The following is a 19,169-nucleotide window of genomic DNA, read 5'->3' as shown; positions in this document are numbered from 1 at the left end:
AGCCGTCAGGCCGCCTCGCAGCTAGCCGGGGAATGCGGCGGATTAGGACTACAGCTCCCAGGAGTCTCTGCGGCGGGAAGACCGTTGACGGGCATCCACGGGGCGACTGTGCCGTGGTTCGTGCCGGGGCTGTCCGGGCGGGAAGCGGCGGCGGGATCTGCTCTGGAGCCGGGATTGCTCCTGGCTCCCGAAGGCGCCCCGCAGCTCGGGGTGGGTCCTGGGGCCTCTCCGCTGGTGGCCCTTTGCAGAGATCTTCTGGGTGGGCGCCGCTCTGCTGCTGGGGCGAGGCTGAGGGCTTCCAGCGTGCTTAAGCTGCGGCTACTCAACGCCCTTTTAAACTTTAAATAGCAGCTTGGCGGGAGGAACGCAAAGATAAATGGACAAAAGGCACCCCCAGGCTTTCTGACGTTTTGTGCTTTAGGTGTGCTCTCTTACTGAGCGAAATTAGTGTTTTCCTCTAAACTCCAGAAGGCGATAGAGCATCACGCTCCAAAGTCTTGGGGAGCCTCGCCGGCTGTGTCCTGGTCCTGCAGCTCTTGTGGGCAGGTACAACACCGAGCTCTGGGTTGTATAAGGCCAGGACAGCCTTTTCAGGTGCCTACTACTAGTTTTCATTTTCGCTGTTTGTTTCTATAGTCCCGTAGGGCTCTTTCTGCTATATTCCCACCATTTTTCCTGGACTTCGGTTTAGCAAGTTACAAATATACTGTCTAAAGGATAGTCCTCAGACTGGATTCTGCATTAACAGTGATGAGGTAATGTGCTAGAATATAGAAGGGTTTGTACTTGTGGCTTTCTAAACCACAGCATCACATTCAGTCCCTTTGACATCTTTAGTAAGAAAATACTAGTAGAGGGATTTGGGGTTTTCTCCGGTTTACTTGCACATTTATGGTCTTACACGACTACAGATTATTGATGATCTATTGTTGGGTGATAATTTTTTTTTTTGCTCCCTCCATGTGCTAAAAATAGAATCCATTACTGGCAGTGGTGTTGACTTTGTGGTTTGATCATGAAGTACAAGCTTGAGTGCTTGTGTGAAATCCTTTTGAGGCTATTGGGACCTTACAGATCTCCAGCAACATAAAATTATAAGAATTAAACCAGTGAAAATTGTCAACAGTTACACTTTGCATAACTTTCCTTTTAGATGCTGCAACAACACAGTATTCCAGTTATAAAAGTGTTTATTAGCAGTTAATCAATTCTGAACACACACATTAAGTATAATGGTTTTAATTCAAATACAAATTTTGATTTTGAATTTTGGAAATTTTGAATTTTGGAAATTTTGACATTCAAAACCAGTAAAGCCAAACACTGCTAAAATTCCTTAAGAAATTTTATTCTCCAGGAAAATAGGAAAAAAGGGGCTACTATCCACCTTTATTGGTGCCCAGAGAACCTGCAGGGATTAGCACCTCCATGTGCATGTCTCACTGTGGTTCATTTTACACAGGCTTTTATACTTTACAATTCTGGCATCTGCCCTTGTTTGTTTGCTTATCCAAAAGCTACAGTTTTAAGGGTCGGAGTGCACATAAGTTGTGGTTTCTTTATCCTAGGGCTACAAACACAGTACATAGTTCCTATCTAACATATTCCTCACATTCACCTAACTGCTGTTATGCTTTTCTATAACGGTACTTTATTGATTACATTCTTCTATTTTCTATCTGTTAAAACCAAACCTATGACTTTGCATTGTTCCAGCCTTTTCTGACAGCTAACATGCCTCTCCCTTCTTACCACTTGAGCCTGCTAGGGCTAGCTCCCTGCTTGCAAACGTGGTTACAGTCAGACACAGCAGTCACGCTTAAATCTTTTGCTAATTCTTATCTATGCTAAAGTGCTTATGTCACATCAAGTGAAGCCTGTGTTTCATCAGGACCATGCCCAGGAGTCACACCCTGTGCGCATTGACCAAATGCTTCTTGACCTCTGTCAGGCTGGTGCAGTGACCACTTCCCGGGGAGCATGTTCCAGTTCCCAGCCACCTTCTGGGTGAAGAACCTTTTCCTAATATTCAGCCTAAACCTCCCCAGACACAGCTTCAGGCCATTCCCTCGGGTCCTGTCACTGGGCACCACAGACAAGAGATCAGTGCCTGCCCCTCCTCTTCCCCTCATGAGGAAGCTGCAGACTGCAGTGGGGTCTCCCCTCAGTCTTCTCCAGGCTGAACACAGCAAGTGACCTCAGCTGCTTCTCATACGGCTTCTCTACAAGGCCCTTCACCATCCTTGTGGCCCTCCTTTGGATGCTCTCTAATAGTTTAATGTCTTTCTTATATTGTGGTACCCAAAACTGCACATGGGACTCAAGGTGAGACCACACCTTGAAAAAAAAGCAGAGCAGGGACAATCCCCTCCCTCAGCTGGAAAACACTGTGAGAGACAATTTTGAAAGCTTTACTGGGATCCGAAAACATTACATCAGCTGGCTTCCTTTGATCAACTAGGTGGGTTACCTTGTCATAAAAAATTAAATTTGTCAAGCAGGACTTTCCCCTCATGAACCCATGCTGGCTGTGACTGAGACTGCATTATCCCATTTTTTGTGTGTGTATGTGTGAGCAGAGAGTACTTTTATGCTAGAAGCACTGCTAATGTACAAAAACCCAACCAAAACCAAGAGCCACAATATATAGGTATATAATGACCTGATGTGCCCTTTGATCTGTTACCTACCTGACCTAAATGCACATACTACCATTACAGAGTTGCCAGTTCCATCAGGTGTATATAGACGTAGGTAAAATTGTGTCTCATGGTGTTGATTTTCCAGGTTTTAATGAAACCCCAAAATCAAGTGGATTATGTTGCTCTCTCTCCTTGACTAAGTACTTCTTATTTTTTACCTAATAATTTGTGTTATTCCACAGTAGCTGGCCATCTGATTTCCTTTTTACTGCACTGAAGAAACAGTGCATACATTGAAAATCAGATAGGTCAGAGAGTAAGAAAATAAACATATTCCTTAAATGCAGTGTAGGTAACATGCTTTCAATCTCAGCCTAAAATTACCTCAGGGTAATTTTTTTTGGAGTTGTTCTTTTTAATCTGAAACCTTATCCTAATCATCTCCTCTCAACCTGCCCCTTGATAAATTAATCAAACCATAACCTTATATCAGATTGTGAAGTGCTGATGTCAGTGCCATTTAAACATTTCCCCTGCATTGTCACTGTCTCTTAATTTATTCTCTTTCTGCACCACAGCAGAATCTTTCTGCAGGCTTGATGCAAAGGGTTTTTTTTATTGACCTTGTAAAGGCTTTGGCACAATTTTACCAATAATTTTAAAGCCAGAAGGACCTATTGGGTAATTAAGTTATTTGGGTTTAGTCTAAAGAAAATGTTCTAATAAATGTTTGCCCATTTGCACATACATAGGGCAGAAAAATGTGAGTTGGGAAATTAACACAAATACTTCAAACAGTATCTGCTATCCTTTTTTTTTTGTAGTCTTTAGTGTAGGTGTTTTTTATTTATAGAAGGATAGAAGCTTAATCAGAATTTGCAGTCTATGTGGAGCTCTCATTAAGATAGAGAAAAGGCATTTTTGTTCCAAATGGCCTCTCCAACAGAAAGTTTAACATCAGATGTTTTTGCAAAGCACAAGAACTGCATTCCTTTCACATTACCTTTGAACAAGCAGTTTCTGATTTCTTCTGCCTCATCCTGCAGGTCCAGGATGAATTTAGAGGGGCCAAGTATTCTAGAGTGTCAGCTCTGTCCAGTTATCTCACAAATAAAATTACTTGGCCTTAGGTCACTCTGGAAAATCTACATCATCAAGTAGACTTTTCAGAAATATAGAGTAAAAGTCTCTACCCATGACACTGGTACAAACCCTCTGGATGAGATATGGACACGATGTACTGGGATCCAAACATTCCTTGGAGAAAAAAATGTATGACTTGAATGTTTTGTTTTGCAAGCGTATGTTCTCCTCACACTAGCTGCCGTAGCATTAGCAGTGTGTCTGCATTCGTTTGGCTTGGAGCAGCAATGCAATTCTAAGCCAAATCAAGAGCTGCCTAAGGTTGATTAAGTTCTCAGAGTAGTTTTGAAGCGTACCCTCTGCATGCCTTTCAGAGAAAACTAAACAGTGCACTGTGCTTCAAATAAGTTTAATGGGGGCATTGTTTTTGGCTTTGTTCTGTCTGAACCCACCCAGTCATAAGACCAGCTAGCTTGCACTCAAGACTTATTTACCATTGATGGGCTCTGAAACCCTAGAGAGCCCCGTGACATGCTGAGGAGCTCATATGCTATTTAAAGAGGTCAGTGCTCTGTGCAGTGTGCTCATTTACACAACGTTTATCATTCTTTTAAAATCAGCTTTTAAAATAACTTGACACCCATAAGTGTCCAGGAAAACAAACATACATTGATGATATATTTTAATCACTTAAACCAAATACTGACATTTTGTTGTCATAAATTCTGCTCCTGTTTAAATGAAACATTCCCAATCCCTCGTATCTTAGCATAGTTTGTCACAAACAACATGCAGCCAATTGTCATTCAAGTTGTTTTACAGGTGATTTAGATTGACACTGCTGAGAAGAGCAGCACTCCTCCTACTTCCATCTCTCCCCTGCCTCACCCTCACTTCCACTGCTACACTAATAATTTCTGTAAATTTTTGCTGTAGATCAGAGGTGAATTCTATCAGAAACCGATCTAGATTAATACTGGCTTCTTGGGTCTGGGGGTTTTGTTTTAGTTGGGACATGTGTTGTGTGCTTGCTGCATGGGTTTAGTCTCAGTTTTCCAAAGTTCATTTTAGATGTTGTGCAGTAGGTTTGGGGTTTTTTTTTTTTAAATAGTTGCAGATTATAAATCAGTGAGTGGAAACAAAAATGCAATTTGCATTCTTGAAACAGAGTTATTTTATAATGGTTCTGTGTGAAAGGAGAACTGAAGGCAAGGTTGTTCCAGTTCAAATTAAGGTAATTCCACATTACTGAGAGCATGTATTAGCAGCAAGAGATTAAGACAAGAGTTTGCACTTAGTTCAAACCATGTTTTTACTGAAAATGTAGGTCACACTAAATTTTCCACATAATTAAACAGAATGAATAAAACTGATTAAGATATGTTTGGAGTGGGTTTGATTACCGTGCTGATAAAATGGGATTTGTTTTGGAACTCCCCTAAATTGCAAGAATATGAGAGACTACTTAGGTAGATAGTGGGAACAGGGAACAGAAGTTTCCTCAGCCAAAAAAAAGATATCTTTTTTTCTTTTAACAGGATGGCAGTGGCAATCTTTGCAAACTGTGTGTTCTTTATTATAGTGAAATTCTTACATATTCAGGAAAAGAGTCGGCTGAAAGCATCCATAAAAGAAAACGGTAGTCAATTTTGTGCCTAATCACAAAGTAAGTGCCATACTTATTTCTGAGATTTCAGAAGGAAAATACCAAGTGGTGCAAGTGTTGTAGAGTTTTACCTTCATGTAGAGAAACAAGAACTGTAGAGATCATATCTTGATTTAATATTTAAATGAAAATAGTCCATTTACATTTTTAATGCATGTGACGCTGTAGTACTTAAATGTCATATAAAGAAATGAAGAACAGTATTCTCTCTCCACAAAAGAACCAGGGAGTGTTTTTTCCCCTGGCTAAAATTGCCATGCTGTTGTTCTTCTCTCTTTGTTGGAGAGGGGAAACTCTGAATAAAGAAACACATCCCTGAATTAGGTTTCAGTTATATTATTGTTAATTTAAGAATTTGGGGCCTGCAGACTGTTATGTCCATGTACCTGATAGTTCAATGAAGGGCCTGGATAGTTTACTAATTGAATCAATAAATAACATAAGCCTAAATGATGTAAGTTAATTCTTGTTACTCTGTGAGAGTGAATATGTAAATGCTGTTAGAAGTAATTTTTTCTCAGCAAACATGTATATTCTGTTTCAGACTGGGATTCATAATTACACTTTTGTTACTTCTGTACTTCAGCAAATCCGTAGAATCATAGAATTGTTTAGGTTGGAGGAGAGCTTTGAGATCATCAAGTCCAACCATCCCAACTCTGCCAAGTGTACTGCTAAACCATGTCACTAAGTGTGACATCTACACGTCTTCTAAATACTTCCAGGGATGTTGACTCAACCACTTCCCATGCAGTCTGTTCCAATCCTTGCTTCAGAGACTTTTATCTCAAATTTTGCTTTAGAGTAATGACATTAAAACCATGCTGTACCTCCCTAGGGAAGATGACTCTCTCTTTTGTTTTTCAGCAGTTTACACAATTCTTAGGCTCCCTTTCATGAGATAAATCAAGTCACATAAGAAGATAGTCACAGAAGGCAGTGCATGCAGCAGGTTTCAACCATCCTTCAGTCAGCCATTCTCTTGTAATGGAAAAATAGTTTTAATTATAGTCCTTTAATTATAGTTGCATTATTAGATGACACGTAACTAACACACAGCTACTGCTGAAGGCCTTTGGATGTTACAACTGTTATTAAGAGTAACTGCCTATCCACCTTTCCCACATACTTCAATTCTTTTACTCTGCTATCTAAACATTGAAGAGGATAATCTTTATTCGTGTAATTTGAGTTCCTATGACCTAACAAACAGCTATGATTTAACAACAAGAAGAAAATCGCTGTTTAAGGCAACAATGTTGTTGATCTCTGTTATAACTGAAGGCAAAATTATGTTAGTCTTAAATTGGAAGAGCTTTGCCAGTAGAATGTCCCCAATTCTGGAATGACTTCACCTAAATCTTATTATATGAAACTCACTTTTGATGCTGTTCCTCAATTGCTATGGCAGAAGAGTATTCCTTTCACTTTTAGATGTGGAAATAATACATATTTATATGAGTTCTGGTGAGTAAGGAGTACATGAGCAATAGTGTATAAATGTACTAAGAAACCGTAATGTCTACTTTGCATAAATCAGCAAAGACACAAGGAAATGCTATTTGTGGTAAATGTTTTTTATGATGTGCATTGTTTGTATATTAAGATTCCAAACATATTTCAGGTAGGTGCAATTTAATAAATATTTGGTAAATAACGTTCAATCATTGGTAGCTTTTACAACAACTGAACCATAGAGACATAAAAGATTCTGAATCTCAGTGCATCAATCTGTAAGAATACAATAAAACAGTTTTCACTATATAAATAATTTACAAGAGAAATAGCATTTGTATTGAAGGAAAAAAATCTCAGTAAAAAACCAAAATTTACACAATAATTAAGAAGTGGGATGTTGTTCAGTTAGATTAACCTTTCATTTTGTCCCAAAGGCATTTGAGAGACAGAGACTAGTTCTTGGATAAATACTGAACTGCAGTAAGACATTGCTATGCAGTCTCTTATGTCAGCATTTTACTAGCTGTTGCCTGTGGTTCATGTAAATTAAAGAGCATTTTGCCTTTTGCCTTGAGAGGGCAAAATAATAGAGTATTCATTTCTTTCATTTCACCTGTAGGTTGCACTTTATGTGTGTTTTAGGATTATCTGGTGCACTTAAACATTTAGTAAGAAATTTATTATCTTCCTTATGTTATTTCATCAATACATTGAAGCTGACAATATGAATCAACACCATGTTATTATCTTTCAATCTGATTTATATTCCACTTTATTTCAGGGAGGTTATTTTACTGTCTCTTAGCTCTGCTTGAGATACTTTGCAAGTAGCCCAGTATGAGGGCAGAATAATATCCAGCTGTTAAATAGTGTTTTCATATTCTATCTGCAATAAAATATTTCATGGATATTGCACTAACAAGACTTAAAGTTTTATTTCAATGTGGAATTAAATGATCCATTTTCAGTATTTATCGTTTTGTGCTCTTTCTGCAATTTTGCAATAGCTTTCAGTTTAACAATCCCTTCTTTTAAAGGTGAGCAAAGAAGAAGTTAAAAAGTTAAAAATGTTAAATGAAGTTTAAAAAATGAAGTTAAAAGTTAAATCCAAGTTAAAAATGCATCTGGATGAGGGAACTGGTGATGAGGCACTGGTGATGGAATTCTATCAAGTTAGACATCACCAAACTGACATAGACTACATCGTTTCCAAAAAGTTATCTAGAAAGTAGGACCTGTGGCAGGTAACTTCTATATTGCTTGAAACCCCTGTGCTACACCAGTTTTGAACATACTCACTAGATAAATTGACAGGATGTTTTGCATAACTAGTCACAGGCTGTTAAGTTTGAAAAAAACTATTGGAATCTTATTAATAGAGTAACACTCATGGGGGGAATTCAGTGCTTTCATCAGGAAGACCATTTGCTCTCCAAATGGTGACAAGAGCTTCCATTGCAGTCATTATGAGGGCATCTTCAGCTGGATCAAAGGAGAATCAGGGAACTGTTATAATCATCCTCCAGCTGGCCCTAGCAAATACTCCAGCATATACATCATCAATTTCTGTTGATTGTCTTAAACTATATGCAAAATATATCTGAGCTGTTGTACCTACATGCACAGACTGTTCTGTGTACCTTTTCCTTTCCTGCATATGCCAGAACAGTTTCCAGAGATTATTTAAAATTACCAATCCATGTACACTTTAGTCTCCTCCTTCGCCTACAGCACAGCTAGTCTGCCTAGGGCAGTCTCCAAGGAACTGCCCCACAGCTCCCCCTCAGCTCCTGTATCAGTGCCTTCATTTTTAAGCTGGGTAGGAGTTCAGTCAGTCAGGAGATCACACAGTTACTGTGCTGCAAATCATTCCATTGCCTTGTCTTTGCAGAAACTAGTGGGGAAATGTTCAGTCTGCTGGGGAGGACTGGCAGTGGCTCTGGTCGTGCAGTACTCAAATAGGAAGATCAGAGCAGGTGGCTGTGAGTGCTAGTGATAGTAGCCAGGGTTCAGTCTGTTTGGCCTCCTCATGGTGGCTCATCTGCAGGTCCAAGGTCAAACCAGGAACTTGAGTCCATGAGGATCTGGGACAGAACCAGGGAGGTGGAAGGCTGGATGCAGACATACTGGCAACATAGTTCAGCTGAGAAACCATGGGTAAGACCCTAAGCTCAAAGGCACATGAACAAATGAGGGGCAGGAATTTGCAGTCCTCTCACAGCAATCTTTCAAGGCTCCACAGCTGTGCTGACAAGGCTGGCACTGAGCCCAAGCTGCCAGGCCCTCTGGAGAGATGAGAGACAGTCAGAACTTTGACAGCTACATCATTCTTGTAAGTACAGAGCAAACACAAATTTCCCTCTTTTATTGCAATTGTAATACAAATTCCATAGATTCTGGCAGAGATACCTCTTCCTTTTGGCAAAGGATATCCAGAAGTTTTGCCTTGCTGAAGATCAAATAAAACCATTTCAGCCTGCAATTTGGATGGACACAGTCGTTGTCATTTTACATTTATGATGTAATTTACAGTATGCTAGTAAGAATTTTTTTCTGTTTGTATATTGACTTGCTCCTTGAGTTTCATAAATGCTTATCAGAACTCTTTTTTGGATACTTGTTGGAAGCTAACATAATAAAAAATAATTTGTCGTTTGTTTGGGGATGTTACCAAATTAGTGGTCACCATGTGGCATCTGTGTAGCATCTGTTTAACAGATTTCCTACAGGCATAATTACCAACAACAGTTGCAACTCCTGCCACAGCGTGTTTCAAGAGAAGCAAAGGAAGTATTTTTACATAAATCATCAGATGGTCTTTAAATAATTCAAATGAAATGTTCTAAACAAAGACCTTGTAAGAGCTTAAAGAACTATCCTGAACTCATGATCCCTTAGACAGACAGCCTACAGCTCAGCAGTGCACAGCACAGGTTTTCATTATAGAAACTGTTACTTTTGTGTTCTGAACTGCATAAATGAATGTGAGCCATTGATATAGGATTAGTTTCAATCATCCTTCCCTAGTTTATATTTCAAAAAATAGCTTTCTAATATTTCATAAACTCTTTATTTAGCCTATGCATTACCAAGTGCAAATCTATTGAATCCTGTAAAAAATGGTCTTCAGGATAGACTGGGAAATCCATTCCCTCTGGAAGGTGTTTATCATGGCAAGGATAAATAGGTTTTGTAGCCCAGGTAGAGTATACTATTTGTTGTCCTTTTTCATAACTCAGCCCTGAAAAAATAATCCATTTGTTAAGCTATTTTTTAGTCAAAATGCTATTTAGTATTTAGTTAAATAAAAATTAAAAAGAAAAAGGGGGGGGGGGGGAATTCAAGCTCTAAATGAAGGCAAGTCCTGAAACTGAGTAGAAATAGTTTTTATTTTTAGAGATTTATAGTCAAACAAATACCTAAAGCTCTTTGGTCAGTGAAGGGCTTGGCTTTATTTTAAGTGTGTTTTCTGCCTATGTGGAATCAAGTGACTGTTGTAGAGAAACTTTCTGCAGTAGCATATGCATTCTGTGCCCTTTAAAAGACCTCCTTGGCTGAACTGTAAACCATAAGAAATACCTAGGATGATAGAAGGTTTCTGGAAATGTATTCATGTTTTGGTTTTGACTTGGGTTAGACAACTTACGTTAGCTGTTACAAGGAAAATATCAAAATATCCAGAAGAAGTTGCTATTCTAACCCGAAAATAAGCTAATAAAAGTTAGCCAAGCAGGCTAACTTGTTTTTTAGTCCATATTCCCTAAGAACACATTCTGTCACATCACAGGTCTTTTCCAATCCTGCAACATAATTCCACAATCTCCTCCCCTTTCAACTACATCCTGCCCCAAGCCGTCTCGATCATGCTGGAGCTATGGCTTCAACAAATCTGTCACATGTGTCTCTGCACAAGAATTTGTATTCCAGGGGTTTCAGTGCCAAAGTAGCCTCACAAAAGCACATACTGGTTTTTGTGCTATTATAGACATACTGCAGTGGTAACTTCTTTTGTAGGCAATAGCTTGAAACCTCCAGCTCTGCCAGTGTATCAAACAACCTTTAGAAGGTCATGTTTTCCTCTTCTTCTGGAAGAAATTTGATTAATGATTTAGAGATTAAAAGTTCTACACCTCCTTATATATTTCTGGAGATGTCTATTTGTCAAGCACTGATGAATATTATACCTTCATTTCTAAAGTACAACCAGAAGTTCTAAGTGTGGCATGCTGATTGACATTTTGTAGTGAAAAGCAGTGTTACACTGAAAGTGTTGATGTTTTAATCACAATTTAAATATTGCACAAAAAATACTCGTTTCAGGTAGTGATGTTACAACCTTGCACCAATTAAAACAGTAAATCAATTGAAACTAAATATATCTTTTCTTTAGATAATAAGGCTGCTGTTTGTGGATTTGAAGCTTTTATCAATGGAAAACTCATCACTGGAGCTATAAAATATTATTGTACTTTGCCTTTGATGTAGCTCCTTCGATCTCAAAATCTTAAACCACTTAATTAGCAATGAAGATGTGCAACGCTAATCTTAGTTTCTCTCATGTCTTTTGTTGTTGCCACTTAGCAGTATTTCAATGTAGTCATGTCATTTAAGAGAATATTGGCTAAGCTTTCGGTCTGCAGAGATTAAATTACTTAGCTTGGGAAAATCTTTCATAGGTTAAAGAAAAGAGTGGTGAATCAAAAGAATGGGTAATACCAAAAAGCTATCAGTCAGAGTGATGGAGCTTAGCAAATGGACTGAGATGCACCAGTATGTTGAATATCGTGGCTTAGTGCCTGCCAGAAAATTTACAATTGTCCAGTTACAGACTCCTTGCTCATGTCTTTGTTGGGAAACTTCTTTTTACTAGAACTCATTTGGACCATACATTTGATACCATTCATCAAGTTTTACCAGAAATTAAGGACTTATTAAAAGTTTGACATTTCATATTATAGTTTCATTTTTCCTTATGCTGCATCAAAAACAAATAGTAGTTTCTGTTTTAGCATTTCGTTTCAGTCCCTCTGTACACTAATTAAATAATTGTTTTGGAAAACATAGGCTTTAATGAGATAATTAAAGCTAATTTATCGTTTTTGTTTTGGGGTTTTCTTAGGATATTTTTGTAATAAGTGTTAGGAAATTAATCTCCATATTCTGCAGTGGTGATTGAAATCACCTATGTCACTGCACTGAGTTTTCAGAATGGCTGTATCTCCTTTCATATGCCAGCTTCTGTTTCACTATGGCAACAGGAAAAAGCACTGAATGAAAACATGCAGATTTGTTAAAGCACAATCTTAAAATAACATCTTGTTAGGAAGCAAAAGTTCTGTGCCTGGAGGAATGTAGCTACACAAGAGACTTCAGTAAGCTTATGATTGTTTTCCTTTTAATTTCTCCCCTTTTGTTAGAGGATAATTGTTTGTAATCATTCTTGTCATAAAGCAACTAAACCATAAACTTAGGCTTGCTGTGATTGGTAGAAGGCCTTGTAACTATCTCTGAGGATGTATTTGCTCCTATAGGACTTAGAAAGTTGACCTGAGTTGGCACATCTCCTATTTTGAGTTATCTCTGTCTGTGCTTTGGCCTGCACATATTGACCTCTGTTTGCAAAATGGGACGTGATTCCACATCATGTGTATCTTGGGTCATTTCTGTATCTTGTTTGTATTATGAGACCTATCAAATTGCTTTTTTAATGTCATTGCAGAAATAAACTAAGAAGGAAGGTCTGCAAATTAAAGCTAAAAAAGAGAAAAACATACATGCAGTTTTACCAAGTGAAGTTTGGAACAGTTAGCCAGGGAAAATTATGAACTCGCCTTCTCTGAAATCCAGTCTGGCTGGCTGTTATCAAGCTTTGCTTTAGAAAATAAATGTAATGTGTTATAGAGGAGATCATGCTAAATGGCCTCTTGATCCTTTCTAACTTTTTAAGCTATGAATACCCATAATGAATCAATGTGGTTATTCTTTGGGTAGCCTAGGAACAAAAATTTGTCTAACTAGTTTGGTATTCCCCACTTCCATCTAAGGAGTTTAAAAGGAGAGAAAACATAGCTCCTTCTCATGGATATGTCATGGCATGCAGATTAAATATCAATTTCCCTGGAGTGCCATTCATGTTTTTTTCTTTTCTCTTTATTTAGTGGATTTTCCATGGATATGTGTATTGAGATACCATCTAGTATTAAACAGTTGTACAGATAAAGATAAATGAATTTCACTGTAGCTATGCCTCTGCCTTGACAGTTCTGTTGTGTATTTAAAATAGAAGTTTTATCCTAGGAAAATACTTGTGCCTCATCTCTTTCGCTTTGTGCACTGTTCATTCTGCAAACAGCTTGGTTCTCTGTTCTTCTCAGCTGAAAATTTCTGTTGTGCTTGCAGCCTTTCTGGTTTGTCTTCTTATCTAAAAATGCAATAGGGAAAGTCAATGATATTTTAAAGAATGTAATATATAAATGGAAACCTTGTAGACTTTCTTTAACCTCTTTGGGAATAGGCCTTGGGACTACCTCTATTAAATCTATTGTTGTCATTCTCTGTCCTTAGAAAATAATTAATATTCACTATATTGTTATTAAATAAATATTTAAGTGATTTTTTTTCCTCTTCTAGCAAGCAAACTTCCAGGCTGCAATTAAATTAGTTAACAAGGTTTTGTTCTAAATATCTAGTTTTCTCAGGACTACCTACCTCAAAACCGAGTAGAGAAGCATCCCAACAAAATGAGAGACAGAATGCATAACTTGTACCGTTCATGACATAATAATGAATATGCTAAAACATCATAAACAGGAACAGTTCAGTTTTGATGAATATTTCACACCATGGAAGGCAATGCTTTTTGATCCTTTTTCTTAAGCTGAGCATTCTCCAGAAATTAATTTTCTTTTCAGTTGCACAGAATATTTTGGGGTTTTTTTATCCTTTGCTTCATACACGTAAAATGTTTTAACACAGTGTCTAATCATTTCTGTTAAATCCCGGTTTTTTCCTAACTGTTGTGTTCCTGGTTTTATTTCCTAGAAATGTGACTAGAGCATTCACTACAGATGTTACATTTGGAGCAGTGGATGTGAACAAACAAGTCACAGCTGAGGCTGGAACTAAGTAGCATCTATGAGTCATGTAATTGCTATATTAATTAAATATAAACAAATTATTAAACCGTTACATTTTTAGGACTGTATTTACAATTTACACACAAATATTTATAGAATCTGTCAGTATTTTATTCTAAGGCATCTGGCCTTCCTAGAAGATTTTGCATTCTCCTGTAGTTGTTGCTGCTGCAGTGATTTTTCTCAAAGGTATTTGAATCTTTTTCACTAAAACGTGAAAAAGACATAGCTGGCACTTCTAGCACTCTGAAGCACCCACAAACAGAATCCAGGTATGGCTGTGTCACAGAAAAGCTCATTATCACCACTGGAAAATATTAGTAAAAGATTAGGTAGGAAAGGAAAGATCAATTCCAACCCTTTTTACTTTCACTCACAGGAACCCCTTGCCTGAGAAATACACTTAAAACTCAGGAGAATTCTTAAAATGTGATTCCAGGTTTTTACTATCCTACACGTTTTGTGAAGTCCCTGGCACTTTTAGTTATTTTCAGCTCCTTTTTATATTTTTTCTTAGGTCCGATAAAATGCTGCAGAGGTGAAATGCAAAGCCTTCACATGGCTAATCTGTCCATCCAACGCTGAAATTGATTAAAATAAGTAAGATGACAGATAATATTTTCTTTCCAGCAATGATGTCTTTTCTTATTCTTCCTTTTCATCAGTGCTGCTTAGTTTTAATGTATTAGTTTGGGGATTTCTTTCTGATGACTGCAATGATACAGCAACTCCCTCAAGGAAAGAAGGAAAGTGATTCTTATTTGTGCAAACATTTCCTTCCCTAGTGGAAACACTTTAACTTCTTCAGGCGTTTCATTGTTCCATTTTTGAAAACCTTTGTTTTTTATAGCATCTCTGTTCTTAGCAAGGACAGTGTGCACTTCTGGTTTACATATTCTTTTTCATTCCAGTACTTCTCACAAACTGATGGTGGCATTGATGACTCTAAAAGATTATATCTGTGTTGTTGTTGTTTTTTTATTTAGAATCAGTGCTCTTTGCAGAAGAGTAAATTGAATAAGAACATGAAACCACCAAATTCCTTTTTCAGTTTTTCATGTGATACCTGGGATATAGGTAAAGGACAGGGAAATTTCACTTTTCAGGCATTAGAAATAAATGACATATAAATTTGTTAAAACTCTAAATTATGGCTATATTCTGCTTTTATTCCAAAAGAAGAATAATGAAGATGTTTGGGTACACATGTAATGAATAATATTTGTCCACTGCCCTGACGATTTTGCTTCTCCTTCTGTAAGCTTGCATGCTTCTGTTTCAACCAGAGTTTGAAACAGCATTTGAAGAGCAGCTGTCCAGTGAAATTATTATTTTAATAGCTTGCTCAAATTCTATGGCAGGCTCATCTCTGCATCAAGGAAAGCCAATTGCTTTACATATCTTGGAAATATTTTTTTTCAGAGAAAGAATGAATAGTCAAATTTGGCACTGATGAGTTCCTCTATTTCCTTTTCACCCAAGCCAGCTGTTACCTTCTTGTCACGGCTTAATTTTATGCCCATCTTTATTATCAAGCCAGCATAACACACTGAACCATAACCAAGAATGTGTGGCAGTATGTAATACTTCTATTCTGATATTCCAGTCATAAATCTTAAGCTTGTGTTTCCATATTGTTGCTCCGTGCTTAACATTTTAATGCTCTTAAAATCAATCTTTACTGACAGATTTCATGGAATTTTCTTCATTTTCAATGAACATCATACATGATTTGGCATCACTGAAGGGGTTTACTCCAGTAAGTAAATCACTTTAGTTGTATTCTAAAGAATGCTTTCTGTGTGGAATGCTTATCATTGCAAAACTGTAACATGCAACTTTTCCTCTTTTTTTTCCTTTAGGACAGCTTTTAAGTTTTTTCTGTAATTTAGTCTATTTTTAAATTTGCCCTAATAACAGGCACAATCACATCTGAATATTATTTCCCCCTAGATATACCTTTTGGACTCTCATACCTCTCATTGCTTGCTCACAGCAGAAATTACTTCCTTCCTTCTGGAAATCTGTAATTTGTAAGTGAAGGCTGCACTTAGACCAAAGAACATTCAGTGAAAAGGAAAATGCTTTTGGCACCAAAGGATCAGCTGTAGATTACTTAGGGCAAGAGGTTTTGGTTAGTGCTGTATTTAATCAGTGCCAGAAGTAGATTAGAACCCAAGCAAACACAAACTGCAAAATTCCCAATAACCCATTACCAAGTTAAAGTGTGAAACCCAGGTGCATGTTTGACAAACCACTAAAGTGAATTCCCTCCCCAGTAGTGGTTGCATGGTGAAGCAATTAACTGGCATTAGGCAAATGCTGGTTTAAAGTACTTTGCAGAAAGTACCATTTTTGTTGTCAAGAAATAATTTAAATGGTAATGTTGCTTCCTTTTTCTTCTTCCTTGGTTCCAAATGGAAAAAAAAAGATACTGCCATTGATTGCTACTGTTCTTGTGCTACAGTTCATACGATGCACAAAGGAATTGAAAAGGATAGTTTTCAAAACACTAATGAAATTGGAAGATTCATCTAATTGAAGGTGTGCTTTTAAAAAAAACTTCTATATAAATCTTCTCAACATACAAAGACTAATATCGTTATAGAGGTTCAATAACTATGCTAAAGGATATTATAACCAATATATAATAGATTCCTTGGGCTAAAAGGGGAAGCTTTACACACTTCATACTTTACAGGGCATGTAGGCAAAGGATACAGAAAGTCAGGAGAGCCATGGAAATCTTCCTTCCTCTTTTGAGGAATTATATTATTCATTTGCATCTGATGATATTTTATACATGCTAGATCATCATACTGTAGAAAATTTTGTCTTTCAAATAATTATCATTAAAAGAATTTATTTTTTTCCTGCTCCTTTGGTGGACGTAGAAGATTTCATTATAATAAAACTTCATTTCACAGTGGTATTCATTGGGCTTTTGTGTTGATCAAGAAAGCAATAGAGTTGGTAAGAAGGCAATTTCCATCTATTTGCTATCAGCTTGAACTTGGGAAAGACTGAGATTCTGCTACCAAGAAGATATTGGGTATCAAGTTTATCTAACATAAATTATCCTTCTACATAAAATATTTAATGATATAATTCTTTAAGCTAATAACAGAGTTAGCTTTCCTTGCAGTTTTACATACAATGTTTAAGTTGAGGACATTTGATCTTATAGTTACTAAATAAAAATTTTCACAGTCACACACTTTAAGGTATGGAAACAAAGGGTAAGTGTTGTTTTTACATATATGTCATATTTTACTTACCTGTAACTGTTTAAAATACCTTAATATTTAAATTTTTTATGCTAAATCTGGTTTGTTGCATATCGTAAAGTACTTTTATAACATCTTTGTTTTGATTTCTGCTAAAATCTCACGTACTTCAATGGCACAGTAAAGAAAGCATGTAGCAATTCAGTTAAGTATGGCAGGAGATGTTTTGACAGATAAAAGAGTGTGATAAAGAAGGAACTAATAAATATCTTTATAACATATCAGTGTTTTTAATTAGGTGGTTTTGTAATTCCTACACTGTGCCTTGCAGAACAGATATTTTTCTACTGCACTGCTTTTCTTACTGATCATAGGTCAATTTGTGAATTCATAGGTCAGTTTTGTTAGGAGGAAAGAGTTCTCTCTTTTCTTCCTGCTGTTACACTGTATTCTGATTTTATGCTGATGAAAAGCAAACAAATTAATTGTGTTTTATACCAGACCAAACACTAAAGCCTAGTAACAAAACCAGACTAATTTTAATTTAATGGCCTTTTCACAGGTGTTCAATGAACACACTTCTCCTAGGGTAGACACTACATCTTCTAAATTAAGGAGCTGCACAGAGCAACACTTTGGTACTTTGTGATCTGAGGAAATGTAGTTGGAGACAGCACAATGGCTTGCACTGAGGGATCAAGTGATGAATGTTCTCAGCTTGCTCAGTCGTTCAGCTCACCCTTACACGCCTTAGACAGCCCCGAGCTGCCCAGAGAGACGGCACGGGCAATCCAGCGACTCGGTGGCTCCAAAATGCAGCAAGTGATAGTAAAGCCAATGTCAACAGCAGAAGCAAAGAGGTAGAAATACAGCTCAAGCTTGTGCTTCAATCCTGTTTGTCTTAGCCCTCCCGTCCCGAGAAAGAAACAGGAGCACTCGTTAACAGGAGGAGAGCCAAGGCTACAGAGGGCGGAGCCTGCTCGTCTTTTATTCGGGGGAAGGGAAAGGGGAGAACTAGGGGCGGACCCGGGATAACCCAGCCAATCGGACTCTGGTTCGGTGGAGTCCGAGTTACTTTCAGTTTTACCCGCGCTTGGAACAAAGGGGATTCGGAGCACATGGTTAAAACAAGTCTGGATTTGTCTGGCCAGTCGCGGGGCGGTGCCGCACTAATGGGGCAGGCAGCAGCAATCAAGTGTGTATGGAACATACTCCACACTTGTTTGTCCATCCTTTGAAAATATTCAGACGCAGGAGATTCCACAGTACCATAGGTAATGCCTTATACTGCCCTTGCAAATGAAGAATGCTCCCTAGCAGTTACACAGAGCTAAGAGGTTACTAAGGAAAACTGCAGAATCTTTTTCATAGAGGTTTTCATGAGAATTTAAGCAAACATGTGCTAAGGATGGAGTAGATACACTTGATCATGTAGAGGACATTGCCAAGAGGGATATCCTGATGTCCTTCTGTTTCTAAGGTGATCTGAATCCTTGTTCTCAAGATGGAAGAGATTGGCTCTTTTAGTAAAAATACAAAGGAAATATTTGTACTACACTTTGAGAAGAGCTAGGATATGGATTTCTTAAGAACTAGAAAGACTCCCTGATACAGACAATGATAAACTAGCTTCCAAATCTGCTGTTTAGTCTTTGCATGGTCAATTGCTCCATTACTAGAGTTACCTTAGAAAGCAAGTGCTGGCAAAAATATGAAGACTTTTTTTTTCTTCAGTACAGCTGTCACTCTTGCAACAATACATCCCGCATGGGTATGTATGTGTGGAAGGTACATATTCATGCTAAAACCCAAGTTTTGGTTCAGTGATGTGTGTTCTCTAAGGACCCGTTTCTGAGATACAATATATTAACACACTCTGGCTCTAGCAAAAGGCAGTGGAATAAGCAAATAGTGTGTGGTTTATTTGCTTTTTCTTACAAGACTTTTTTTCTTCCTC

The 19,169-nt window shown here is 37.6% G+C and overlaps 2 long non-coding RNA genes across 2 annotated transcripts; both read left to right on the top strand.

Moving 5' to 3' along the window:
• Positions 1–133: 133 nt before the first annotated feature.
• Positions 134–7,746, top strand: LOC138119085 (uncharacterized). The gene is made up of 3 exons (XR_011155380.1): positions 134–210; positions 5,264–5,391; positions 5,936–7,746. It is a non-coding gene; the product is annotated as an uncharacterized lncRNA (long non-coding RNA).
• A 1,366-nt stretch (positions 7,747–9,112) lies between these two features.
• LOC138119082 (uncharacterized) lies at positions 9,113–15,722 on the top strand. Its single transcript, XR_011155379.1, has 3 exons — positions 9,113–9,181; positions 14,503–14,585; positions 15,674–15,722. It is a non-coding gene; the product is annotated as an uncharacterized lncRNA (long non-coding RNA).
• The last annotated feature ends 3,447 nt before the right edge of the window (positions 15,723–19,169 follow it).

The sequence above is a fragment of the Aphelocoma coerulescens genome, chromosome 1 (genome assembly GCF_041296385.1).
Source record: "Aphelocoma coerulescens isolate FSJ_1873_10779 chromosome 1, UR_Acoe_1.0, whole genome shotgun sequence".
NCBI lineage: Eukaryota > Metazoa > Chordata > Aves > Passeriformes > Corvidae > Aphelocoma > Aphelocoma coerulescens.
The sequence above is the reverse complement of the archived record's forward strand: the minus strand, read 5'-3'. Positions and strand labels throughout refer to the sequence as shown.